Source organism: Carettochelys insculpta, chromosome 22 (genome assembly GCF_033958435.1).
Source record: "Carettochelys insculpta isolate YL-2023 chromosome 22, ASM3395843v1, whole genome shotgun sequence".
NCBI classification, from domain to species: domain Eukaryota; kingdom Metazoa; phylum Chordata; order Testudines; family Carettochelyidae; genus Carettochelys; species Carettochelys insculpta.
Genome location: NC_134158.1, coordinates 17,583,503 through 17,610,068, shown reverse-complemented (window position 1 = coordinate 17,610,068; position 26,566 = coordinate 17,583,503). Strand labels below are relative to the sequence as shown.

The 26,566-nt window shown below is 53.0% G+C and overlaps 1 protein-coding gene and 2 long non-coding RNA genes across 4 annotated transcripts in view; 2 read left to right on the top strand and 1 right to left on the bottom strand.

Moving 5' to 3' along the window:
- PPP1R13L (protein phosphatase 1 regulatory subunit 13 like) overlaps nt 1–9,657 on the bottom strand; it is a 28,190-nt gene extending 18,533 nt beyond the window's left edge. The window contains exon 1 of one of the 2 annotated variants that reach the window (XM_075016351.1): nt 9,608–9,657. The gene's annotated coding sequence lies outside the window, so the exon portion shown is untranslated. Of the gene's footprint in view, nt 1–9,343; nt 9,406–9,607 lie in introns of those variants that run through there. The other variant, XM_075016350.1, reaches the window with a different exon arrangement.
- Nucleotides 9,485–11,680, top strand: LOC142024390 (uncharacterized). Its single transcript, XR_012648463.1, has 3 exons — nt 9,485–9,588; nt 10,268–10,406; nt 11,475–11,680. It is a non-coding gene; the product is annotated as an uncharacterized LOC142024390 (long non-coding RNA).
- Nucleotides 11,681–21,120: 9,440 nt separating this feature from the next.
- LOC142024391 (uncharacterized) lies at nt 21,121–26,419 on the top strand. The gene is made up of 3 exons (XR_012648464.1): nt 21,121–21,208; nt 22,183–22,302; nt 23,258–26,419. It is a non-coding gene; the product is annotated as an uncharacterized LOC142024391 (long non-coding RNA).
- The last annotated feature ends 147 nt before the right edge of the window (nt 26,420–26,566 follow it).

Below are 26,566 nucleotides of genomic sequence, written 5' to 3'. Positions count from 1 at the left end.
CAGGAGGTCATAGTGAAGCAGCACAGCGGAGAGATGTAGGGAGTAGAAGTGCAGGGGCACCGGAGGGGGCAAATGGAGCACAGCGGGGACTGTAGACTTGGGGACCCACGGGTGGAGGGGAGGCGAAAACTCCTTCCTGCAGGAGTCTATGAAGGGGCTTGCCTGGGATGGAGGTGGAGAAGCTGGCTTTGGAATGCGGAATTGCTTCTCTACTGATAGCGCCAGCTGCTGGACTTGGCAGCGTTGAGGAGCTGCAAATGGCTTCTTTAAGAGCCACATACAGCTCCGAGCTTAACAGCCCTTAACAAATCTAATCGCGATGCATAGGTTGGGAAGCCCTGGCAGGGAGGGAGGCGCAGGGACTGGGGAAGGGGAGTCGATGGGGGGCCAGAGGCAATGGGGGGCACCACAACCATGGGAGGGGGAGAGGGGGGACACCAAAATGCAAATTTGTCCAGCTTCCAGGGAACACTGCTCCTGTCCTTTCCCTGGATCCCACCTGCCTTGTCTGGGGAAAGTCACAGCAGCATCTCTTCATTCAAAGCTGCTTTTGAAATGCCCCGTGCAGGGTCTGGGTCCCAGTAACCCCACCTCAGAACCTGCCCGAAGCCCATTTAAAGCAGCTTTCGCTCAAGAGACACTTTCCATGGAGCAGGGAGAAGTACCGTGGCGGCAGCCGGGGCCCCCGGGCAGCGTTCCCCGTAAGCTGAGCGCTCGGGCGGCTGCCTAGGAGAGATTCAAATGCTGCCCAGCTGATCGGCGGAGCACCCACAGCCGGCAGCCTGTGTTCCTACTGGTGGTGTATATCCACACATGCCTCAATGTGCACAAAATTTATTCCACCCATGCAAGGTTAAAAAAAAAAAAAACCACCAGAGGGAGCGCTGCCCCTGGGCCCTGTTAAATTGCAATTTAAGCAACTACCCCTTTGCTGCCTCACCTCATCAGCGGAGGTCCAGAGAGCAGGCTGGCTAAGTCTGCACATGACACAAAGGGGTCAGGGGAGGGAGGCTGCCAACCCCTTGTGGACAGAGCTGGAATTTAAAGGGATCCTGCTACACTGGAGACCCCAAACTGAACTTCAACCCAGACACAGGTAAGGTGCTGCCCTGGGGGGAAGGAAAGCCAGAGGCACCGCTCCAGACTAGGGGACAAGTGGCACGGTGGTGCTGAGTGGGATCTGGGAGCTGCGGGTGGTCAGCACCTCAACACAGGTCACGAGTGCGATGCTGCTGCAGAAGCTGCATGAGCAGAGGGGCAGCCCGCAAGCCCCGGGGGCAGGGAGATCAGATGGCTCTGCTCGGCGCTGGCTAAGCCTCCCCCAGGATACACTGTCCAGCCTTCCTCCCCAGCACGTGGCAAGAATGCGGAGAAATGAGGAAGGGGCAAAGTGCCAAAGAATCCAAGGGACAGAATGAAGCCGCACAGGCAAAGCTTGGAGGACGTGGACAGGTTTGCCGTGGAGAAAAAGAGATGGTGGAACGAGAGACCTGGCAGCAGCAGGTTCCCTCGATTTTTCCATCCATGGGCAGAATGAATTTTGCGGAAGGTGCACCACCCATAGAAACAGGCTGCCAGTGGCGGGCGCTCTGCAAACCAGCTGAGCAGCACCTGACTCTCTCCAGGACGGGCTGCCCAGGCACTCAGCTGACAGGAAACAGCAGCTTCAGCAACGGGATGGGCTGCCATAAGAAAGATGGAGAAAAATCATTCTCTTCCGCCACACCGGGCAGGGCTAGAGGCAATGGGCTCAGACGGCGGCAGAGCAGATTGGAATGCAATCTCCCAAGGGAAAGCTCCCAATGGGGAGAACAGAAGGACGAAGGAACAGAGTCTAGGCCAGCCGTGTCCAACAGGAATTCAAAGCTCGCCACGGTTGTGGTTGTTGTCTTTCCATTGTCGCCACATTATCTTACACAGCCAGGTTCCCCCGCCCGCCCCCCAACAGAATCCCCTCCCCTAGGCCGCCCCCCAGTTCTACGTTTAAAAGGCTCCAAGAGCCGCAGGCAGCTGGACAGCCGCAGGTTGTCCACCTCCATATTCGCCATAACGCAGCGACCTATTTGCAGTGGTGACCACGTTGGACACCCCTGGTTTGTGGGAGCCCAGGAGGTTTTCAAAAGCTGGCTGGAGCCATGTGTCTTGGGTGATTTACAGTCAATGAATTCTGCATCTTGGCAGCGGGCAGCATTCCTAGTAAGCTGAGCACTTAGGCTGCTGGCCAGGAGAGCCAGCTGCTGCCCAGCTGATTAGCCGAGTGCCCACCAGCAGCAGCTTGGGTGGTACACATCCGCACATGCACAGGATAAAATTTATTCTGCCCATGGATGGAAAAGGTGAGCAGGAACGTTGGCAGGGGTTGAGACTAGGTGACCCTCGCTGTCCCTTCTAACCTTGTGGAGCCCTGGTTACCCTCACTTACCCCAGGACCCCTCCCAGCAGTCTTAAGTGCCTAGGCAATTGGGACCCAGGACACCCTGTGGAACCCTGGTCGGATCTGTTCACACCCAGCCCCGCTAGATCTGGGCCCTAGCTGAGCGCTGGTGCAACCATTCAGGAGTGATCCTAATGCTGCCCAGCTGATTAGCAGAGCACCCAGGGCCTAGCTTTGTTTCCACTGGTGGTGCACATCCACACCAGCCTTGGTGTACATAAAATTTATTCCACACATGGGTGGAAAAATTTCTGCCCATGGGCAGAACGGTTAAGACAGAACATTGCCAGGGGACCTGTGCGGGAGGGGCACAACTAGGGCCATCACAGGGACAGCAATGCCTCGTGCAGAGGGCAGCCCTGGGGCTGTCTTCTGTCCGTTCACCCTGGCCCAGGGCAGCCTCACGTGCTCTCACTCTTCGGCAGGCAGGTGGGGCAGGCTCAGGGCTCCTCCCCGGCTCCTGGTGTGAAGTAACAACACAGCTTCGCAGCAGCCAGGCAGGGCGGCTCCCACTGCCGCCCAAGCGTCAGAGCGAAACCCAACGACCCGGCACTGGGCCAGACCACCCCACCGCTGTGCTGGGGTATCGGGAGCACAGCGCCCCGAGGGACCTGCGGGAGCCAGGGCTGCAGGGAGGGCAAAGCACAGAAAGGCAGGGACTCACCCCAGGTCACACAGCAAGATGGAGAGATCCCTGGATTCCCCTTTCCCAACCCCCTCCCCACTAGACCCCACTCCCCTCCTAGAGCCACAGGACAGAAGCCAGGAACTCTCCCCTGCTCTCTCAGTAGCTGGAGAGCTGTGGGGAGGGAGGGGGGAATCTGTCCGCTCAGAACTCCTGACGTGAGCGGCGCAGGGGGCACCGCACAGCTGCAGGTCACAGTTCGGTCGGGGGGACACCAGCAGGAACCAACCGCTGAGACTACAACCCTGGAGGTGCAGCTGCCCAAACCTCCTGGCCCACGGAAAAGGCAGGCGCCAGCTGTCGGCCACTGCAGAACCAGAGGGAGGAGCAGCCCCCCCGTAGCCCCGTTCCCCAGAGCAAACGTGAACTGGGTGGAAGACCAGCCTGGCCATCCAGCCACCTCAGCAGGCGCTGGCAGCAGACACTGGAGGACCGGGCAGCAGGGCCCTTGGCTTCCCACTGGAAGCCACAAACCGTCGCCGTCCACGGCCTGTCCACCTGCGGCAGCAGGGTCTGAGCAGCACTGCTCGCTCCAAGCTGCTTTTCCCCAGCAGAGGGGCCATTGGAGTGACCTGCCTGCCCGGGGGAGATCTCCTGCCACAGTCCTGGCACGCTGCCCGAGCAGGGCCTCAGGAGAAGGGGTGAAGGAACGATGGGAGGGGCTGCAGTAACATCCCCAGCACTGACCCCCTGGCCTCCCACACCTGCCCCGAGGGAGCGGCGGGTCTGGGGTGAGCTGGCAGGGAAGAGCTAGTGGGCCGGCACCAGCCAAGTGCCACTTCTCTCCTGCGGCCAGCCCAGCTCTGAGCCCTCCCAGCCGGCAGAATGCCCCACACCTCCCTGCAGGGCCCTGGCTCCCCGGCAGCGCTGGGGGTTGAGTAACGCACAGCGCTGTGCACATCCCAGACGCTCGCGCTGCTGCCACACGCCCATTAGGAGAACCTGCTCTTCAGCCAGCCACACCCAGTTCCAAAACACTAGGAAACGTGCACCCAGCACCACCCAGCCCATGGGACGCACCAGGCAGAGAGCGCTGCCCCAAGACCCCCAGCCCTCTCCCTCACCGGCCCAGGAGCCCTGAATGCCACCAGCAGGAGATACCATCATGGGCCAAACTCCCAGCTGGGGGGGAAGTTTGTGGGGGGGAGAGGTCCCCCTCACCTGCAGGGCCTGGGAGGCTGGGTCCCCCTCAGTGGGATACTCCCTTTCCTCGACTCATCCCTGGAGCAAAGCGGCACAGCCTCATGACCAGGGTGCTCTCTAATTTTTCCACCCATGAGCAGAAAAAAATTTGTTACATGCACCTAGACATGCGCATATGTGCACCACCAAGACAAAGCCAGGCTGCTGGCTGCAAGCACTCTGCTAATCAACTGGGCGGCACCCAAATCTCTCCTGGGTCCCCAGCCGCAAGGAACTGTACCCTTGGGCCAGATCTGACCCTGCCTGTAAAGGCTTGGCAACCCCCTCCTCCCCACAGTGCATGGGGGCACCACAGCTGGCGCCCCAGCATCGACCCTGTCGCGCCACTGTGGGGGGCACCCCAAGCCAAGCGGGGCCATAAGGTGGATTGGGCCCGGGGGCTGTGCCTGGCAGGGAAATGCCCCCTGCAGGCTTCGCCCCTTCACCCCCATTGTCTGGGAATTGGTGTCAATGGGACAGAATGCAGAGCCACAAGGAGACACCAGTGTCCCTCTGGGAGCTGGGCCAGGTAGGCGCCCTGGTCCCTCGGACCCTCCCACCCAGACCCCACCCCCCACCTGCTCATTCACGCTCCCTCCCACCCAGACCCTGCACCCCCCACCTCCTGCACCCCAACTTCCACCAATGCCAACACCCTCATCTCCAGCCCCTTCCTGCACACTGAACCCCGCATTTTTGGCCCCACCCCAGAGCCTGGAGGGGGGACAAAATCCACTAGCCCCAGAAGAGCAAATCCAATCCTGAGCCTCAGCCCTTCATCTCCCCCTGCTCCCACGAGGCTGGAGCCTGGAGAAAGTGAGGGCTGAGACACATCCACAAGGGTTTTTTTCTCCCTCTTTCTCCCTTGGGGCCCGGGCCAGTGGCAGCTCTGCACAGAGTGGGGAATGTGCCGTCACTAGTTAGCAGCACAGGCTGGTGCCCTCTGGGGGAAGTCCCACTGCCCACCCCCCAAGCCAGCCCAGCGCACTGCCCTGAGCCCAGACTGCCGCTAGCACCCCCTCGAGGGGACAGAACCTATGTCCCGGCCTCACCTTCCCCCCTACCCAAGCCAGCCAGTCCCAGCCTGGGGCCAGAGTGGAGCTGGCGCCCTCTAGAGGGGAAGACGCAGCATCTCACTCTCCACCCCCACTCTGAGCCAGCATGGCCCCGCCCCCTAGGAAACTGGCGCCCCCTACAGGGGAGACACTGTGTGCTACTCCCCACCCCCACCCTGAGCGAGCGTGGCGCCCCCCCTAGGGCTACATGGAAGCTAGCGCCCCCTAGAGGGGAAAGGCCCCATGTCCCACTCCCCTCACTCCTGAGCCAGCAAGGCCCCTGCCCAGGGGCCAAATCAAACCAGATGCTCTGTTTTGGGTGGGGCTGCTGGTACCCTCCAGGCACTTTCCCACGGGAGCAGGCCGGGCTCTGCACACGGCCCAACGGTTGCAGAGCTCAGCTAACAGCACTCCAGGTTTGCCAAGGAAGCCATGCGGAGGCAGGAGAGCCCTGCGTAGTGCCTGCGGGGGAGGGCAAACAGGCGGGGGACCCCCCCCCCAAGCAGGAAGTGCAGCAATTCCTGGGAAGGGCGAGGGAAGGCACAGCCTTAAGTGAGTGGCGTGTGCTCGCGCTGCCCGGACAGGCGTGGCCGTGCAGCTTTAGGAGTGCCATCTACCTACAGCCAGCGCCAGCAGCCTCCCAGCCAGGAGATCAAAGAGCCACTTCCAGCTGGGCTGAGCCAACAACGCACCAAAGCCCTTAAACGCAGGCAGCGTCTGGCATCTGGGAGTGGCTCTCATGAAGCACAACCTGCTGCCCAACCCAGGGCCCTGGCTCTCCTGCCTGACACCAGCACCAGGCACCACTGTCACACCTCTGGCCTGCCCCGTCCCCGCCCAGTGCACACAGCAGGGAGCACCAGGTTGGGTGTAAGCGACAACTTGGAGAACAGGGTCCTGGAGAACCAGGCCCAGGGGGTGCAGGGAGGTATTGCTCTTCCCTGTGCTGAAGTACCATCGGGCAGAACAGGCCACAGAAGCGACGCTGAGCCACACCAGGGCCTTGAGAGAGGCACAAGGGGCACTCCAGCCCCATCACCCCTGCTGCACAGCGGGGTGGGGGTAGCACACAGCTGACCAAGCCCCCTGTCTCAGCAGAGCCCGGACAGCAGGGGAACTAGCGAAATCGCCGGCGGGAACGTGGCCCCATCTCTGCGGCGAGTGAGCCGCCCTCCGGAAAACATCCCTGGAGCGGCTCCTTTGAAAGACAGCAGCTCTGTACGGCCACCCCCACCCAACACCACACTGGAGTCAGCAATGACTGGTGAGAAGACAGTGCCCCCCTCCGAGCCCCTGCCCCCGCTCCCTGCAGCCCATTAATACTACGCTGGGGTTGGCACTGCCGACAATGGGAGAACACCCCCTGTGCAGCCCCCTTGCAACTTCCTAAGGAAGGTGCCCAATTTTTTGTGCCCACACCCATATGAAGTCACCGGTGCCCCACTCGCCTGGCCAGCTGGGCCCCACAAATCATGCAAAACTGGCAACCCCAGGGGATTCGGCTGCCCATGCCTGCACTGTGTCGCCACCTCTCGCCCGCCACCCAGCTCGCTGGCTCGCCCATACCGGCTTTGCAATATTCCCGCTCCCAAAGCCTCTGGCTGGGGGCCTCAACTGGCATGCAGCCATTTCACTCAGCGCCGTCCGCAGCCAGAGAGCTAACAAGGTCCCTGAGCATCTGTCAGCATTAGGGTCCGGAGCTAACATGCTGCCAGGGCTGCTCACACCTCTCCACATGGCTGTCTCCAGCACTTAGCAGACTCAGCCCAGCCACTCACATGGGCAATGCCCCCTGCCCATGCTGCACAATGGGCAGAGCATGAGCCAACCAAGCCCCTGCAGCCTGGCAGGGCAGAGACACCAGGGGAATGAGCCGTACAGCCAGCAATGTCACATGCCACCTGGGTTGCAGGGTGTGAACCAAGGGCCAGGTGCAGCTGGAAGGCCCCACACCAGCCCAGGGATGTCACTAGGTTTCACCAGCACAGCAGCACTGCTCTGCTACTTTTCAGGCTGAGCCCAGCTCCTGGGTAAGGCAAGATCCCAGTGGGTACCTGCAAAAACCCATCCCTGCAGGCAGCCTGGCGGCATGCCAGGGAGCAGCTCCCAGAGTGCCTGGCTCAGCACCCGGGCACAGGGCCTGACAATCCAGGATCAGCCAAGGATAAGAATGCAGGAGGCCAGAACACAGCCAGCCCCCAGCCCAGGAGCCTTTTATGGCCCCAGCCAGGCTGGTATGTGCAGTTATCTCAGCCACTCATTCCAGCCCGGCTAATCCCAGTGACCCTTGAGGAGGCTGGGCCAGAGCCTGCAGAAATGTAGGGGGTCCCGAACCCTGGATAAACAGGAAGTTAGATCACAGGGGGCTGAGCCAGGGAAAAATTAGCCCCTAGGTTGGTGCTACTCCATGTCCCTCCCACCCACTAAACACACACAACTCCAATGCACACAGTACAGGGGAACGGGGGCTGGGAAGCTCAGCAGAGATCCAGTCAGGAGATGCACAGCAGGGCCGTGCCCAGGGCCTCTGCCATGGAGGCTGAACAGACTGAGACAAGGCACCTCCTGGGGCCGGCAGCTTCCTTAGCATCTCCTCTAGGGCCCACCTGGATGGGGCTGGAGTTAAGGGTCCCAGTCGGGTGGGGGTCTCTCAACAGTCCAGTCCAGTGCCAGCCCACATCAGCCCTGGTACGGTGAGTCCAGTGAGTCCACACAGCAGCCAGCTGCCCCCAGGCACAGCTTGGCCCTGGCCAAGAGAGAACACCAGCAGGAACTGCAAGGCATGTCCATGTCCATCCCGCAGCCTTCAGAGAGAAGCCCAGCCTGGGTAACACCAGCTGCCAGACCCTGCTCCCACCCCTTCCAATCCAGACAGGAAACACGTGCACCCACCACACCACACCGGGGCTCAGCATCACAAGGAGCGAATACCAGCCAAGACACAACAATCACTGCCAGATGCACAGTACCCCAGACACTCAGCGATTCCCCCCCCCCACACACACACAGGGAGCAGGTCCCAGCCTCTGGGCTGGCTAAGTGCCTTGCTGACCCGACTGGCTCTGGGATCCCTTCATTCTGGGTTGTGCCAGTCTTGTTTTCCTGCTGTCTACAGAGCTGTTACTAGTCACTGTCTGGGGGGAAGGAAGCGAACTCCATGGCAAACCTGAGTCAGCGACAATCCCCATCCATGCATCCATCCCAAGACACAGCCCCCAGGGCCAGAGTTTCAGCACCTCTCTGGGGATGTCTCATGGGTTCTCCTCCTCCTCTAAGAGCCCCCACACAGCACCTCTCACAACAGGTGCCCACAGCCCAGCACCACATGGGTGCTTCTCCCATCAGACCCCTGCCCAGCCTACCAATACAGAGTCACCCTAGGTCCCCACCCACCCCAGCCTGGCACAGGCAGTAGCTGAGCTACAGGAAGACAGACCCTGTATTTGCCTTTCAGCCAGCAGGGACCACTAGTGCCAGCCTGAGCTCCTGCCTAACCCAGGCCAGAACCACCCCCAGCCAGCAGCCCTAGATGAGCCAGAACCGAGCCTGGACTTCATCCTCAGCTGAGGGTTTCTATAGGCCAGACAAGAACAACCCTTCCGGAGCCCGCACCCCCAACGCGGACCCCAGCCTCTACCAGCAAGGGGCGCAGGGCAGTTCCCCCCACAGCCTGTACCAGCAGGAGGTGCCGGGCTGTGTGGGGGAGCCCCGGGGTGCTCCGGCTCCAGCCCCTCCCCGGTGTATGGCGGGGTGCAGGTTTCAGTCTCCCCTGCCGGGAGGCCCAGCCCGACGGCGCTCCCATGCCGCGCCCCCCAGCTCAGACACGTGCAGGGCGACCCGCGCTCACACCGCAGCACCCGGGGCATCTTCCACCCCAGCCCCTGCCCCCAGCTGAAGCCTAACCCGCCCCCCGCACCGTACCCCGGCCGCCCCCTCTCACTCCACAACCGGGGCAGCCCCGAACCGGGCCCGCGGCCGGGCACTGACCTAGCACCGGGCGCTGCCTTTCCGAGCGGCTCCACACAGCCACGCCGCCCTGGGACTGCTAGCAGGTTTGGGCAGCGGCACAGGTGGGACGGGCGCGTCCCGGTGCAGGCCGGGAGCTGTAGTTCTCCGGCGGGCCGGGCGGGGACCGCGGCGGCCCGCGCGCCTGCCCCAGCACAGGGAGCGTCTGCGGGGCAAGGAGCGGCTCGGCTCTGTGCAGCGCCGAACACGCCAGGAGCAAGTGTCTGGTCTGTGCAGGGTACTTACCAGGGGCGGGACTGGCTCTTCTCCTGTCTGTGCAGCGCCGAGCGCGCTGGGGTCGGGGTATCTGCTCTGTGCAGGGGAGTTCCCATTCCAAGGGGCGGGACCGGCTCTTCTCCGGTCTGTGCAGCGCCGAGCGCGCTGGGGTCGGGGTGTCTGCTCTGTGCAGGGGAGTTCCCATTCCCAGGGGCGGGACCGGCTCTGCTCTGTGCAGCCCAGAGCATGACAAGAGCAAGTGACTGGTCTGAGCCGGGGGTGACAGGCGCAGGGATCAGCCTCTGGCCTGCTGTGTGCAGTGCCAAGCACTCTGTGGGACCAGGTGAGTGGTCTGTGCAGGGTGCTTCCCAGGAGCAGAACAGGCTCTTCTCTGGTCTGTGCAGTGCCGAGCACGCTGAGATCTGGTGACTGGCCTGTGCAGAGGGATTCCTGGGATGGGGACTGGCTCTGGTCTGGTATGTGCAGCACTGAGTGTCCTGGGCTCCAAGTCAGGGTTCCTTCTCATTTTTGCCCATCCATGGGCAGAATAAATTTTGTTATGTGTGCCCAAGGAGTGTGCAGATGTTCACCATCAATAGAGACACACGCTGCTGGCTGTGGGCACAGTGCTAATCAGCTGGGTGGCCCCTGAATCTCTCCTGGGCGGCTTCCCATGTGCTTATCTTACAGGGTACACCGGTCCAAGCCTGTGACTGGCACTACTGCAGTTTGGACAACGATCCCAGGAATATCTCTGTGTTGCCTTGAACGGCTGGCCGGCCCTGAGAGGTGGGAGAGCAACTGGAGGCCTAGCTGAGTGTAGTCCCAGGTCAGTCGCAGCTGGCATTCAGGTCTGTTACCTGAACTTCTCAGCCCTTTGGCCTCCCAGGTGCCGTGGCTGGGCAGGTTGCTGTGCCCTGCTCCTGGCCCCTGACCATCTGGGAATGCAACTGGTCAACTCAGACTCCACAGTTATGTTCAGGAGACTTGCACAGATCCACAACACAACCCCCCCATCTTACAGCACAACACAACACAAGCACACAACAACCCACCATGTCAGCACCCAGCAATACAACCTGTTGAATAAAGCCTCCAGTATATTGCAGACGTAAGTTCTGTAACTTTCAGTCATTGCTGGTTTCAAGTCTTGTCACTTTGTGGAAGTTTTGCCAGAGCAGCTTTGTTTTATAGATTCTGCTGTGTTCTATACCATTCTATTTTGTTTCGTAAGCTTTGTTTTGTAGCAGCTGCTAGGTCTATATTAAGTATGGTAAGTTAGTGAGGAAAAATTGTTTCTAGGTGTACCATAAGTCGGTAAGAATTCCTGTCTGTTAGAAAGTTAGGCATGTCTGTGATTGCATTTAGAAGCAAGAATGTGTGTGTAATGGAATCAGGTCCCTAAATCCAGCCTGTCTGGATGACCAGGTGTCAACAGTATCTTGATGGCCAGAGAATAATAGTAAGAGAGTGAGAGCCGAGTTAGTCTGTAACTTCAACAACAACAAGAACTTCTGTGGCACCTTATAGACTAACAGATATTTTGGAGCGTGAGCTTTCATGGGCCCAGCCTTAGAATAATAGGAGCTGAGCCCTGCAAAAGAACCCACCCCAGAAAGGGAAAGAGGCCCCATGGAGAGAAGATCAAAGGCCCATCTGCACCTGGCTGATGACTCATGATCAGATAAGAGTCCTGGGACAGTGGTAATCACTCATGGTCTTACAGCATCCCAGGAAAGTGGGACAGGACAATAGCAGTGGACGGAAACACATAAAAAGAGGGGTGCAAAGCTGTGGGGGAGTTTTTGCCATCACCACTCTGCAGGAGTTAATCTTGGCTGGCTGGGGAGGCTGGAGGAGGCTCACCCCAGGATGGATGGTCCTGATTGCTCCGCAGCACCACGCTGACAAGAGAGCAAGGTGATAATGGGGTCATACAGCTCGCCGCCCCGGATTCGTGGCTGCAGGAAGACACACTGGACCTGCTATGCCTTGGCTTTTTCTGCTGTCTCTACGCAACTCTTCACCTGCGTGAGTTCACCTGTGTTTGTGTGTGAGCACAGGCGGGGGTGAGAGTGCAGGGGTGTGTGCTTGAAACCTATGTCCCCCTTTTCCTTTAACACAACAGTGCCATTTAATAAAGTACAAATGAGTGTGACCCTGCCGTGGTCTTTAGTGGAAATTAGGTAACACAACACACGCACAATCACAACCCCACCTACCTCGACCACAGCTCCCCCATTTAGCAACAAACCCACATACAGTCACCTCCATACCCACCCAGCAATACAACCCACTCAGTGACACATCCCCTGCACAGTCACACCCTCACCCCCGCAATCCAACTCAATTCGCCTGGTCATACCCTCCCCTCCTCAGCAGCACAATACCCCCAATCACACCTCCTCCCACTCAGTGACGCAACCCACCCCAAGTCACACCCCTGCCCACCTTGCAACACCCACTCACAGTCACATTCCCACCCACATAGCCACACAACCCCACCCACAGTCACACCTCTGCCCACTGAGAAGATAGGGTTATAAATGAATTCCGGTACCAGGGATTAAAGTCAGATGACCATGATTAAGGGGCTGGAGCATGTGACCTGTGAGGAGAGGCTGAGAGATTTGGGCTTATTTAGTTTGCAGAAAAGAAGACTGAGGGGTGATTTGATAGCAGCCTTCAACTTCCTGAAAGGGGGCTCTAGAGATGATGGAGAGAGGCTGTTCTCAGCAGTGACAGATGGCAGAACAAGGAGCAATGGTCTGAAGTTACAGAGCGGGAGGTGTAGATTGGATATTAGGGAAAAGCATTTCCCCAGGAGGGTGGTGAGGCACTGCAATGTGTTACCGAGAGAGGTGGTGGAATCAGCTTTGCAAGGTCCTGGCTGGGATGACTTAGTGGGGGTGATCCTGCTTGAAGCAGGGGGGCTGGACTAGATAACCTCCTGAGGTCCCTTCCAGCCCTAGGATTCTATATTTGAGTCCCACCCCCTCTCTGCCCCATGCCAGTCAGAAGCCAGAGCCTGTCAGGGTGGCTGCAGAGGGCAGAGGTGGTGTAACTCGGAGGAGAGACAAGCAACCAGGGGAAGACTCTGGGTAGAGACAGCTACCCAGGCCCCCACGGGGTTTGAACAGGCAACCTGCTGTATTCTAAGCCCACGGCTCTAGACCCCGGAGCGATGGAACCAAGCCCTGCGGTAAAGGGAGGAGGTAGGTGAATGCTAATGTGTCGTGAAGTACCCGTACGGAAATTCCAAATCCGTGACTGTGACTCCAGGCCCTCCAGGAAATTTGAGCGCTGCATTCCAAGACCATTGCTCTAAACCCTGCCCACCCCACTCTCCCCCCAGCCACACGCACAAATACACACTGAACCTCAGCTGATCCTAGGCCCAAGCAATTTTTCAGCTCACAGCCTCACACATCTAACATCAGCCCTGTAACTCAGCGTTTCCCAAACTGTTCTGCAGAAAGTGAATAGGTGTCCCTTGAAAAACTTTCAATGCTAGCAATATTTTTCCTTCTAAAATATTGAATAAGAAATTGTGTGTGTGTCAGAAATACTAAGGTATTTGAACAGTATTTAGATGGTAGGTATATTAATATTTATAACACATTCATAAAAGTATAATTGTTATTACGTGGCTCGTGCTGAAACAGAGACGTAAAAACACTCTTCCCGTTAGAAATACTGTCAAATGTTGCTTAGTTTTATTTTCCAGTAGTTTTCTGTAAAGATAAATTTATAAAAAAACACATTTAAAAATATTTTTCCATGCCTCATGTGTTCTGCGCTTCCTTTGCACAAAAGTGTTTTAAGCTTTCAGGAAGAACAGTCCTTTGCTGAACAATATTGTCCTTTCTATGTTTGTACAAAAGAACAACACTAACCATCCTTTTTTCAGCTGTTATACTGATGTTTTGGTTTGGGCTTGTACTTAATTTTTAGACTTAATTATAGGGTTGCTAACGGTCTTCTTATCAGAAGGATGTTAGTGGTTCACTCAGATGATTTTCTCTTGCTGTTCTTTGTAAAATACAAGACATCTGAAAACTAACTCTTAAATCAACTTTTGAACAGTACGTGCTGCAGTTTGTGGTATGAACCCCTCCCTCCACCCCAGGCCAGCATGATGTGTTCTGTCAATATACTCCAAGCACAAAAGTGTTCCATGGCTAGATTCATGTATGAAATGCTGCTCGAACCACTTAGCCAGCCAGTTTTGCACTCACCTTATAGTAGCCCCATCTAAGTTGTATTTGCCTAGTTTATTGATAAGAAGATCATGCGAGACCGTATCAATGTTTGGCCAGAGAGCCGGTCTCTTCTCTTTTACCATTGTCTCTAGTGAAACTTTTTGCTAACCATACTCAGAGAGTAGTTATTAATGGTTCTCAATCCTGCTGGAAAGGCATAACAAGTGGGGTTCCATAGGGGTCTGTATTGGGACCGGTTCCATTCAATATCTTCATCAACGATTTAGATGTTGGCATAGAAAGTACGCTTATTAAATTTGCAGATGTAACCAAGCTAGGAGGGGTTGCAACTGCTTTGGAGGATAGGGTCAAAATTCAAAATGATCTGGACAAACTGGAGAAATGGTCTGAGGTAAACAGGATGAAGTTTAATAAGGACAAATGCAAAGTGCTCCACTTAGGAAGGAACAATCAGTTTCACACATACAGAATGGGAAGTGACTGTCTGGGAAGGAGTGTGGCAGAAAGGGATCTAGGGGTTCTAGTGGACCACAAGCTAAACATAAGTCAACAGTGTGATGCTGTTGCAAAAAAATCAAACATGATTCTGGGATGCATTAACAGGTGTCTTGTGAACAAGACATGAGAAGTCATTCTTCCGCTCTACTCTGCGCTGGTTAGGCCTCAGCTGGAGTATTGTGTCCAGTTCTGGGTGTCACATTTCAAGAAAGAAGTGGAGAAACTGGAAAGGGTCCAGAAAAGAGCGACAAGAATGATCAAAGGTCTAGAGAATGTGACCTATGAAGAAAGGCTGAAAGAATTGGGCTTGTTTAGTTTGGAAAAGAGAAGATTTAGGAGGGACATGATAGCAGTTTTCAGGTATCTAAAAGGGTGTCATAAGGAGGAGGGAGAAAACTTGTTCTTCATGGCCTCTGAGGAGAGAACAAGAGGCAATGGACTTAAACTGCAGCAAGGGAGGTTTAGGCTGGACATTAGGAAAAAGTTCCTAACTGTCAGGATGGTCAAACATGGGAATAAAATGCCTAGGGAGGTTGTGGAATCTCCATCTGTGGAGATATTTAAGAACAGGTTAGATAAATGTCTATCAGGGATGGTCTAGACAGTACTTGGCCCTGCCAGGAGGGCGGGGGGCTGGACTCAATGACCTCTCGAGGTCCCTCCCAGTCCTAGAATTCTATGATTGAGAAGTCTTCTCTTTGGAGCGAAAGCATTTCTCTGTCAGTCTGGCTGCACTGGGGCAGGGGCAGAAAACATGTCCTGATGCATTCATTCGGGTAGGGCTTCCCAAACTTTATATAGTTGGAACCCAGTATTTTTCAGTACCTTTTTTGTGGCCCAAAATTATAAATGCATATAAAAAAAAGAATAAAAAATGAATAAATTTTTATGTTTATTATTTATTCACAATAATAATAGTACGTAATAATATAAATCTGGATATAAAATACTTAAGTGCCTAACTTATTGTTATTACTTTAGTTATAATTTAACCAGTAGAAATTTAACAGTTGTAAAGTTTGTATATTTACACATATGTTGTTGCACCGCACAGAAACAAACCAGGGCTGCTGTGTCGCGTGACATGAAAACCGATAACAGAGGCTTGGTCGCACAAAAACACATGAGCGTCACACGGGAAAGTATGAAATGTACCAAATTAATATGCTCATGTACAATAATTTGTATAGTCTTCCCCCGCCTTACGAGGGTAATTCGCTCCTGAAAAACCCCTCTAAGGGCGAAGCCTTGTAAGTCGAAAACGTAATTACCATTAATTTCAATGTGAAAAAATTTAGTGTTTCTGAGCCCCAAAATTTACACCCATTTATGCTAAAACAACACCAAATCCCATTAAAATGAACACCGTTACTTCAATAGTTAATATTAGTTATCATAACACAACCTAACAAGGCATTTTCCCTTCATTAGTTACTCTATCATATGGCTGTTTACCTGCTTTTGGGGGGCTGTCCCAGGTGCAGAGACAGGGCTGCAAGGGGAATGGAAATCGAAGAGTGCCTGGGAGGGGGACTCCGGGAAACCGCCGCCGGGTGATGAGGAGAGATGCGCAGGGCAGGATGCAGCTGCGGGCAGCCGTTGCCTGGAGCCAGGGCCTTTCTCCTGCTGCAGGGCGACCACGTCCTGCTGAGGTGCACAAAATCCAAATCAGTCCTCGTAAATGTGAAGAAATGCCTCATAAGCCGAAGGAGGGGTATTAAATGAAACTCCTTCTAAAGTCGAATTCCTGTAACCCGAATGGGCATATCTCAGGGTATGACTGTATTTTCTGAGGACCGGTATTTTTTTTCCAAGGACCAATACTGGGCCGCAGACCACACTGGGAAACACTGTGTTAGGGAAAAGGGGAGTTTGTGATTTTCATTCTCAAACACAGGAATCAAGCCCCCGTGAGTGTCCACTAAATAGCTACTCCCAAGCTGCGTCTACACGTGCACGCTACTTCGAAGTAGCGGCACCAACTTCGAAATAGCGCCCGTCGCGTCTACACGTGTCGGGCGCTATTTCGAAGTTAACTTTGACGTTAGGCAGCGAGACGTCGAAGTCGCTAACCTCATGAGGAGATAGGAATAGCGCCCTACTTCGACGTTCAACGTCGAAGTAGGGACCGTGTAGACGATCCGCGTCCCGCAACGTCGAAATTGCTGGGTCCTCCATGGCGGCCATCAGCTGGGGGGTTGAGAGATGCTCTCTCTCCAGCCCCTGCGGGGCTCTATGGTCACCGTGGGCAGCAGCCCTTAGCCCAGGGCTTCTGGCTGCTTCTGCGGCAGCTGGGGATCTATGCTGCAGGCACAGGGTCTGCAACCAGTTGTCAGCTCTGTGTATCTTGTGTTGTTTAGTGCAACTGTGTCTGGGAGGGGCCCTTTAAGGGAGCGGCTGGCTGTTGAGTCCGCCCTGTGACCCTGTCTGCAGCTGTGCCTGGCATCCCTATTTCGATGTGTGCTACTTTGACGTGTAGACGTTCCCTCGCTGCGCCTATTTCGATGTTGGGCTGAGCAACGTCGAAGTTGAACATCAACGTTGCCGGCCCTGGAGGACGTGTAGACGTTATTCATCGAAATAGACTATTTCGATGTTGGCTGCACGTGTAGACGTAGCCCCAAGCTCCTGCAGTCAGGAGGGGCCCTTTTGTACCTTCCGTAGAGTAACTGGGCCATTTTGTATCTTTCATGGAACGACTATAAAAATGTGCCCCAGGGTTTCAAAACCCAAAGCAGGGGTATCATAACTGTTTCTCTCCAGCTGCTGTCAGAAATAAATCCGTGGGGACCCAGCACTGCCGGATGATAAATGATAGATACAAACCAGAGAGATATATCAGAGGTAGCCGTGTTAGTCTGTAGCTTTGAGAATAACAAGTCTTGTGGCACCTTATAGACGAACAGATATTTTGGAGCATAAGCTTTCATGGGCAAAGACCCAGTTCACCAGATGCATGAGTGGGGGGGGCAGCGGTTTCAGAGGGGTTAAAGAGTGGGGTCCCAGTAAGAGGGGGGGCCAGAGCTGACAAGGTTTATTCAACAGGGTGGAAATGGCCCATTATCAACAGTACTTATCAAAAGAGTTAAAACAAGTCAGATCAGACAGGGGGATGTGAGCCTTTGTCAGAGTCTAATGGGGAGATATTAGCACCCAGAGCAGAGAAACTGCCTTTGTCAGCTGTGAGCCATTCCCAGGCTCTGTTTAATCCATGGTTAATGGAGTCAAATTTGGAAATAAATTGCAGCTCAGAGATTTCTCTCTCCATTTGATTTTTGAAATTTTTTTTGTTTCAGGACTGTCACCCTTAAATCTGCCACTTGTCACCTAAACCTACTTCCATTAGGTTTCAAGCCACACACACACACACACACACACACACCAGGGTCCGCGCATCTCAAACATAATTATCCAAGGTCTGAGAGGGTTTGGAGTGCTCACCAGCTGGGCTGTCAGGCTGTGTCTACATTACAGAGTTATTCCAGAATAACATATTCCAGAGGATTCCAAAATAAACTATTCCAGAATAATGCAGCTACAGTATGGGGAAGCCCCAAAGTAAGCAAACTTACTCCAAAACAGTGTGTTTACGCACAATAGAGCCTATTTTGGAGCACTGCTTCCAGGAGGTCTAATCCGAAATATTATGTCTACACAGCAGTATTATTTTGGCATAAAATATTCTGGAATACCTGATTTTGAAATAGTCCCTTTTGTGTTATTGCTTGTAAAATGAGGTTTACCAAATTTGAAATAATTATTTTGAAATAGCAGTTGGGTTGGTTATAAGCCCACAAAGCTATTGCAGAATAGCGACCATTATTCTGAAATAACTTTGCTGGGTAGCCACAGTCTCAGGGATCCTTCTTCTGTGCAGTTGATGACATGTATAGGTGTCAGCTCCTTGCCCAAAGAAAAGCTCCCTTATCCTGCTCTGAGTGATTTACTTATACTTGCTTTATTTATATTTACTTTGCAGCTAACTCTTTAAAAACACATATCCCATAGGTGAGCAATTCTAAAGTCAGCAAATCGCTTATTTCTGCTGAGCGCCAAATAATTCCTTATATTTATAATCGTAAAAACAACATAATGTGTATGTCAGGGCCAATGTCTCTATCCACTTGCTGTCTTCCATTCTCATGGTCGGTTAACTCTTTTCTATCCCATCCTCACATTCTGATTAGCAAATCTGAAATCTTGCAACTGGTTGGGCTCACCTCTCAGGGGCTACATCTACACTAGGGGAAAACTTTGAAATGGCCATGCTGACAGCCAAACTGGAGAATACTAATAAGGTGCTGAAATGAATATTCAGTGCTTCATTAGCATGCTGCCAGCCGCAGAACTTCAAAAGTGTTGCATTTTGATCACGCACAGCTCGTCTACACAAGGGTCCTTTTTGAAAGGACCCTGCAAATGTCGAAATCCCCTTATTCCTATCAGCTGATTTCAAATTTGCTGATCCTCATTGTACAAGGAAAAGCACCTATTCTGAAATAGGTACAGTAATCCCCCGGTATGCACGATTTTGATTTGTGTTTAACTCGCATTAATGCTAGTTAAGTGCAAATCAAAAGCCCCGGTTTTCCCAGCTGGGGCAAGTCCTGCCGCAGCAGCTGTCTGCATGCCAGGCTCCTCCAGCTAAGGCAAGCGGAGGAAGGAGGGTGCAGACAGCTGTGCCGCTGTGGATGTCTGTCCTCTGGCTTCCGCCAGTTGGGGGAAGCTGGGTGGGCAGACAACCACACTGCTGCAGCTTCTCCCCAGCTTCCCTCAGCTGGGGAGAAGCTGCGCCTGGCTCCCAGAGTAGGTGGGAGCTGAGAACCACCAGTGCTGGTCAGTTTCCCGGCTCCTGCTGGTCAGTTTCCCGGCTCCCTGCCACCTGGTCCCCAGCTCCCCTCCCCTCCCTGGAGCCAGGAAGCTTACCAGGGAAATTTAACTTATGTGGGGGTTGTGAGAACAAGAACGAGTCAGGGATCTACTGTATTTCAAAACAGCTGTGTGGACAGGAAATAGAGGCTATTTGGAAATACACTATAGTGTGTCCAAGGGGTCTATTTCAAAATAGGCTCTGTTGTGTCTGGATGCCAAACTATTTCGAAACACATTTTGTGTGTGGCTGCACTATTTTGGAATAAGCTAATCCGGAAAACCTCTTCCAGAGTAGCTTATTCCAAAATAACGCTGCTGTGTAGCCATAGCCTGAGTCCCGACCGTCATTCCTGCTCTGTGGCATTTGGTTTTCAGCTAACAATGGCCAGACGCACAGAATGACTGCGGTTCAATTTGATCGAGTTCTGGGGTTCTAACGAGATGGGAATATCGACCAGCAAACTTTGAACTCCCATGTTTTCAGCCACTTTACTATAGTGAGTGTCACTTGTAGTCAAACTGATCCAGCCCTTGACACGCTGCCAGCTGGGCTCTGATAAGCTTTGCCAACATTTGGATTCTGTAGAGCAGTGGGGGCGAGGATCTGACAGCTAACTCCTTGGTGAGCTTTTTCTTGCATGGGGCGTGCATAAATTGCATGTAGGGAGCCATGAATGTAGGACTGTCCCTCTGCTGAAGCAGGGAAATGTTTGTTTAAGGAAGTCTGGAGAAGACCAAAAGTGGCCCACTTAGAGGAAAGATCAGCAACCTGGTGCCATAACTACTTGGCTACTCAGTCTGATGGATGTGTTGTTATTTCATTGTTCTGAAGGTCTCTGCTTCTTGTAATCTTTTCCCCTGCGGGCCATAGGCGGCGGGTAGGTTTTGGCTAGTGCCTGGTTCCCAGCCTTTCCACTAGTGTGGACCTCCAAACACCGCCCCCCAAGCCATTCACAGACCCCCAATCACCCCCAAACTGTTCACAAACCCCCATTGGATCCAATTCTAGCTGCTCTGTACACTTCAGTGAATGAAAAAGGAAACCGCCACATAGATTTTTGGACAGAGGTTCATAACATGATTGGAAGATAATTCATTTAAAAATACTAATTGGTTGTAACTGGCATTTATTTAAAACTTATTTTCTATTATTCTTTTTATTTCCTTTTCATGGACCCCCTGCAATACCCTGGGTCCACAGACCCCAGGTTGGAAACCACAGGGCTAATGAAATGAAAAGACTTTCTGGGTAGTATTGTGAAAGACAACAGATGTGTCTATAGAGAGCGCTTAAAGCAGCACAGCTCTCTCTCTGCACTCCGGCTGTGGTCTCATTGGAAAGGCATTTCACATGTCAGTGAAACATCCCAATTGTTCACTCAGACCAGCTTCCCCAGGACCCTCAGGGCAGCTGCCTAAGCGTGGCCAGGGCTGAAGAGCAAAGTTTCCTGCCAATTTCTCTTCTGTCTGAAGCGTGATGAGTGTGTGTTTTGTGGTTCATGATGTTGCTGTTCATAGTTGTCACAGTGGGGAATGAACGCTAGAGCCAGGGTGTTTCCGCCCTCTCTGCTGCAACCCAAGGACTCCAAGAGCAGGGGTCAGGCTTTCCCTGGGAAACTGCCCTGTAGCCAAGGGAGTGGTGACTCCTTTCATTCCTCCCCTTGAAAGGAATTCAGCCTTTCATTCAGGAGCACTTCCAATTTTTTCCAATCGGGGCAGAATAGTTTTGTTACATGCACCAAGCCAGGTGTGACTGTGCACCACCAATGGAAATGATGCCGGCTGTGGGCTCTCTGCTAATCAGCTGAGCAGCACCTGAATCACTACTGGGTGGTCACTCAAATGCTCAGCTTCTGGGGAACACTGGAGAGGAGGCAGGCAAGAGGACCGGCAGGGATTTCATATAATAAAGTAAGTGTAAACTTTTCTGGTTTTGTTATTTGAAGTTGATGAAAGTTACTACAAGTTGAACCTCTCTAGTCCAGCACCATCAGGGCCTGACTGGTGCCAAACAAGAGAATTTGCTGGACCACATGAGGTCAGTATTGTTTAGCAGCGTTACCAACACTTCTACTGCTCACTGGGGTCCTAGATGATGCTTAGGGGTAAATTATAGCTAAATAACAGCACACAACGTGGAGAGCAAGGACTGGTAGCTGGAAACAAACTTTAGGGGACCGCGGGAAACTTGGCTACACAGTTGTCTGGCTAACTAAAACCATGCCAGATTATGGAGGTTTCCAAACCAGAGAGGGCCAGACTTCAGAGGTTCAACCTGTACTGAGCATAAAACCATCCATTCTTGATGGGGGCAGGTGTGATCTTTCACTGAAGACACTCACCTTGGGAAGTAGCTGTAATTTATACTCAGAGTTTTCGTTGTGCTCAGGGAGTCACTCCCTGTTGTTAGATTTAAGGTTACATGGGTGTGTACCTGCATGCTGCATTTCCTGCTGTCCCAGAACTGAGTTTTGTTTAACTTGATGTTCTGGAAGAATAAGGAATGCCATTGGGAAATCACAGGTCTGCGTTCACAGTGGGTTTTTTGTCTGTCACTGAATGGATCACACCACTAATCCTTCACTTCTGTGTTTCCTTGGTTCCAGTTTATTCCTACCCTATTTTTAGGTCTGAGAAAATAAAGACCTGGAAATGACCTTCCTAATGAAAATGATGTGGAAATGTTGGCAGCTCAAATAATTCAGTTTATTCTCTCTGTCTCTACATTTGTGTGTGTGCATGTAAAGGATGGAACCCATGCATTTACAATCACATCTTTTCTAATACTTTTAAAACACAATGTAGTACATTCAGGATATCAGATGGTTTGTTTAATATGGGGACTTTGTCATGCATTACCCAGAACGGAGTCTGTTTCATTCTGCAAAGTGTGTTGGAAATGCAAATAATTAAGGTTATTCTCTCTGTCTGTGTATGGAAAGCACAACAGAAGAATGTCCATACTGGGACAGACCAGAGATCCATCTAACCCAGGATCTTGTTTTCCAACAGTGGCCGATGCCAGGTGTCCCAGAGGGGTGAACGTCAAGGGAATCATCAAATGATCCCTCCTCTGTTGCCCATTCCAAGCTTCTGACAAACGGGCTGGGGAGACAATCCCTGCCCATTATGGTGAGTAGCTATTTAATTGGCCTATCCTCCATGAACTTATCTAGCTCTTTTTTGAACCCTCTTATAATCTTAAGACTTCAATACATCCTGCGGCAAGGAGTTCCGCAGGTTGACTGTGTGCTGTGTGAAGAAATACTTCCTTTTGTTTGTTTGTTTGTTAGTTTGTTTGAAACCTATCTATTCACTTCATTCGGTGATCCCTAGTTCTTGTGTTATGGGAAGGAGTAAGTGATTCTTTATTCACTTCTTCCACACCAATCTTGATTTTATAGACCTCTATCAGATCCCCCCTGTCGTCTCTTTTACAAGCTAAAAACTCACTCTCTTATGAATTTCTCTTCGTATGGCAGCCATTCCATACCCCAAGCATGTTTGTTGCCCTTTTCTCAACTATTTCCAATGCCACTGCATCTTTTTTTGAGGTGAGGTCACCACACTTGCACATGCAGTACTCAAAATGTGGGCATACTGTGAATTTACATAGAGGAAATAAAGTATTTTCTGCCTTATTCTCTATCCCTTTCTTAATTATTCCTAACATTCAGTTTGCTTTCTTGACTGCTGTTGTACATTGTGGGATGGTTTAATAGAATGATCCATAATGTCTCCAGCATCTCTCTCTCCCTCTCGAGTAACAGGTAGTTAAAAGTCCCCATGTTGAATGGTAACAGAGAGGAAGCTGTGCTAGTCTATATACTATCAAAACCAAAAGCAGTCAAGTAGCACTTTAAAGACTAGCAAAATAGTTTATTAGGTGAGCTTTCGTGGGACAGACCCACTTCTGAAGAAGTGGGTCTGTCCCACGAAAGCTCACCTAATAAACTATTTTGCTAGTCTTTAAAGTGCTACTTGACTGCTTTTGGTTTTAAAAGTCCCCATTGTATTAAAGATATAGTTAGAATTCTATTCATTCATTCATTTCAGTAATGTTGAAATTGTTCCCTTCTTCCCCCAGGTTCACCTTCCCTCAGGTTCAACTTTCCCTTTGGAGATGAATCTGTTCCTAGGAGGACAAATTATGTTTCTATGGAAAAAGCCAATTTTTTTACATGCAAAGCAGTGACCTTAATTGGCCACCTGGTGGCTCCACAACAGCAGCAATGAGAAGCAGCCGGCTCCGTCTGCACATGGATGGTGACAAGGGACTGAATGGGATGAGGTTTGTTTCTCCCAGAGCCAAACGAAAACGCATAATGGAGTGGAGGAGAGAACAACCTTTCCAATCCATGGGGCGTTTTGGAGGTGTGGGGCCAAGCCAGGGAGCCCCAGCTGCAGTCCCCTGCAACCCGCCATGCGAAGCCAGCAGCTGGTCCTGTGCCCCTTGAGGCTGGCTGCTGTGCACATGGGAGGGGCTGGCCCTACGTGTATTTCTGACTCCAAGGCCAAATTTGCCCATTGGATGATCATGTCCGATCTCGTCTATCCCAGGATGGGGAACAGCCCCCAGGCAACTCCTACAGGGACCCAGTCGTGTCTGCTGGAAGCACCAAGAGCCAGCCAGGCTGAACTGGGAGACATCAGGAGGCTGAGAATCCCCTGCAGCTGCAGGGAGCTTGTTCCCCTGGTAAATATTTGCACCTGATTTTGAACTGGCACGTGTCAGGCTGTGATGCAACTACTGGTTCCTGTTCTGCTTTCCTCCATTAAATTAAAGCAGCCATTCATACCCAGATGGGCTGCTGCGAAAGCCCTTCAACGCCGTGATGGAGCCAACTCTCTGTCGTCACTGGGCTCAGCCAAACAGGCTGAGCTTGGCACTGGGAACTTTAAAACACCCTAAGTGAGGCTCAAACTCAACGTGCACCCCACGTGGGGAGGGGAAATGTTGCTGTGGCTGAACAAGAGTGTAAGGTGGTTAGAGACACAGAAGCACCTTGAAACTTTGGAAGTGAGATCCTAGTAAGGGAAAGAGAAAGGATCATAAGGGCTGGCCAGTGCTTTGGAGGACAGGGTCATAAGTCCACATGATTTGGACAAGAGAGAGAAATGGTCGGAGGTAAATAGATCCCCTTCCCCAGCCTGCTTCCTGGTCACCCCATCCCACACTGAATCCCTCATTTCTGGTCTCATGCTAAAGCCTGGGGGTACCCACAAATTCTACTAGTTCAGCCCCACTATGTTCTGGGGCTGGTGTGGGAGGGAAAGGAGGGGTGAACGGCAGCCCTAATTTTGGGGTTAACCAGTATGGCAGCAGCCCCCACCCAGCAACCAGGTCAGGAGATTTCATCTAGCCACCAGCATCATTCTGCTATGCAGCCCCAGCTCACCCTATGAAATAGTTCCATAGACAGGAAACATTATACAGCAAAGGTGGCCAATCCATTAGAGACGAAGAGTCAAAATAGCTGTGGATAGTGTGCAAAGAGCCACATCTATTTTTATCTGTCTAGATATAGATAGCTAAAAGTATATATTTGGCTCAATGCCCCCACCAGAGCCCGGCTCCCCCAGCCTCCCTGCTTTAAACCAATGCCCTCCTGCTCCCCCAGCCCCTTGCCCCCATTCTAACTCAATGCCTTGGTCTTACCGGAGCTGCCGCAGCCACGTTTCTCCCTCCAGGTGCCGGGGAGCACGTGCGGAATGGCGGTGAGCAGTCTGGGCTCACAGCTCCAAGCGTTTCATTGATCGAACAGCCGGGGGTTGGCCACCCCGGTATAAAAGTTCAAACTTGGAGCACCAAGCCCTGCCAGCAGCCCTACTTATGAAAACCAGCTGGGGGCAGGAATCCGGGAGCAGGGAGGGATCTTGGCAGCCCCGCAGGACATTTTTACGTGAATGTGGAACGCGGCACCGCTCATGGAAATTTGGGACTGTCCTGCAGATTGCAGGACATCCGGCAATCCTACCCCTGAAGGTCATAGACACGGGGGAGATAGGGAGTGCTGCACCAGCACGGCACGGCTGCACCAGCATGGACTGGCCTCAGTGGCTACTGCACCCCTCCAACACTCACTCTGCCTGTGCATGGATCTCTCCGCCAGGCTGACCCTCCTGCTCCCCATGGCAGGCTGCCAGTGGGGCTTTGTGTCTGAGGCAGCAATCTCATGCAGCACCGCTCCTCCTGTTGCCTCTGGCTGAAGGCGTGCAGTTTGGGGGGGGCATCACTGTGCCTCGGTGGGTCACAGCTGGCGCCCTTTGGCTGCACTTTTCCCACACTGCTGGTGAGCGCTGGGGATGGGTGTGGACGTGTACATCTGCTGCCCTCCATGCTGGGCCTGCTAGTCCCCCATGCTGCCTCAGCTAGGAGAGCAGGGGCAGGGTATGGGCTGTTCCAGGCTGGAGGGCCCATATTGCTGGTGGGCCCCGCCTCCCGCTACCCCGTCACCAGTCATCTCTTCATGCAGGATGTGGGGCGGGGGGAACACAGTATAAATTGGAGAACAGAAAAAAGATGTTTATTTCATATAACATGAGATAGAACAAGATTTGGGGCCAAATCCTGCAGAATTTAAATGGACAAATCTCCCCTTCACACCAGCTGGTTCTGGGCCAGAATAAGGACTGTATGACCGAGCTGTCTGCCTGACATATTAGGCCTGTTCAGAACACCCTCCATCTGCTTGGCTCCCTGCTCCCACTTCAAGTCATACTCTAGATCAGGGATTCCCAACCTCTGGGTTTGGACCCAAACATGGGTCACCATTAGATTTTTCTTAGGCTTGGTGGCTGGGCAGCACCGAGCCACATGTGGCTCTTTAAGGAGCCATTTGCAGCTCCCACCGCTGCCACCACTTGTTCTTCTGTCTCCCAGTCCTGCCCTGCTGTGCTGAAATGGAACTCGCATCATAAGCCACAGAATTTCCTTATTTTATCCCCAGGCCTGTATGCAGGGGTGTGTGTGCAAACACTGCCCCCCCGCCATGTCTGGTTTCTTTCCCTGCCTCCCTGCTGTGCTATGCAGGGGGAGCCTGCAGGCCATGATGGGGGAATCCAAGGCACCCTGGGAGCTGTAGTTGCTTGTCCAGCTCCCTGCCTAGAGAGCTGGACCTGGAGCAGTGAAGGGCCTATGTTTCCCAGCATGCCCTTTGGCCACTAGCAACAAGAAGGGAAGGGGGCAAGGAGGTAGCTGTGAGACTCCTGCATAGCACTTGCTGTGCATGGAGAGGGCTGCTCCAAGGGGGCAGGGGTGCTGTGAGTGGTGAGCATTCGGATTATATATATCTATATCTATAAATATTTTAACTGAGAAACTCTGAGGAAAAGATGGGAATATTTTGGAATATTGTTTTTCACTTGTGATATTGCAGCAAGATCCCAGGAAGTA